Raw genomic sequence first — 381 nt, 5'->3', positions numbered from 1 at the left:
AGGCTGTACGACCTGATAGTTCCGAACCTATCTAGCACTCATTCGCGAACGACTGAATTCTACTTTCTGGAATTTATCTACTGCGATGTACATTCCTAGTAATTATCCTTCCAGAGGGGGAGGTTACGGCAACCCCCCCTGGTCTGCAAAATCTTCACCGGTAAGTTCTGGCAGGACAGAGCCTGGGCAACTAGCTATGGTGACGCATATTGGTGGTTTGATAGAGCCCTAGCAAATACCTGAATCGATTTCTTACCTTGACCAATAAATCCGGAATGGCCAGCCTGAGAGTCGTCAAAATCTTCGTCGTCGCTGTAGGTGGGCATTGCGACCGCTGCCCGCTGCTCGTTTTCGTTATTGTCATCATATCTAGAATATTAA

This window comes from Penaeus monodon, chromosome 15 (assembly GCF_015228065.2).
Source record: "Penaeus monodon isolate SGIC_2016 chromosome 15, NSTDA_Pmon_1, whole genome shotgun sequence".
Lineage (NCBI taxonomy): Eukaryota > Metazoa > Arthropoda > Malacostraca > Decapoda > Penaeidae > Penaeus > Penaeus monodon.
Note: the sequence above shows the minus strand (reverse complement) of the source record.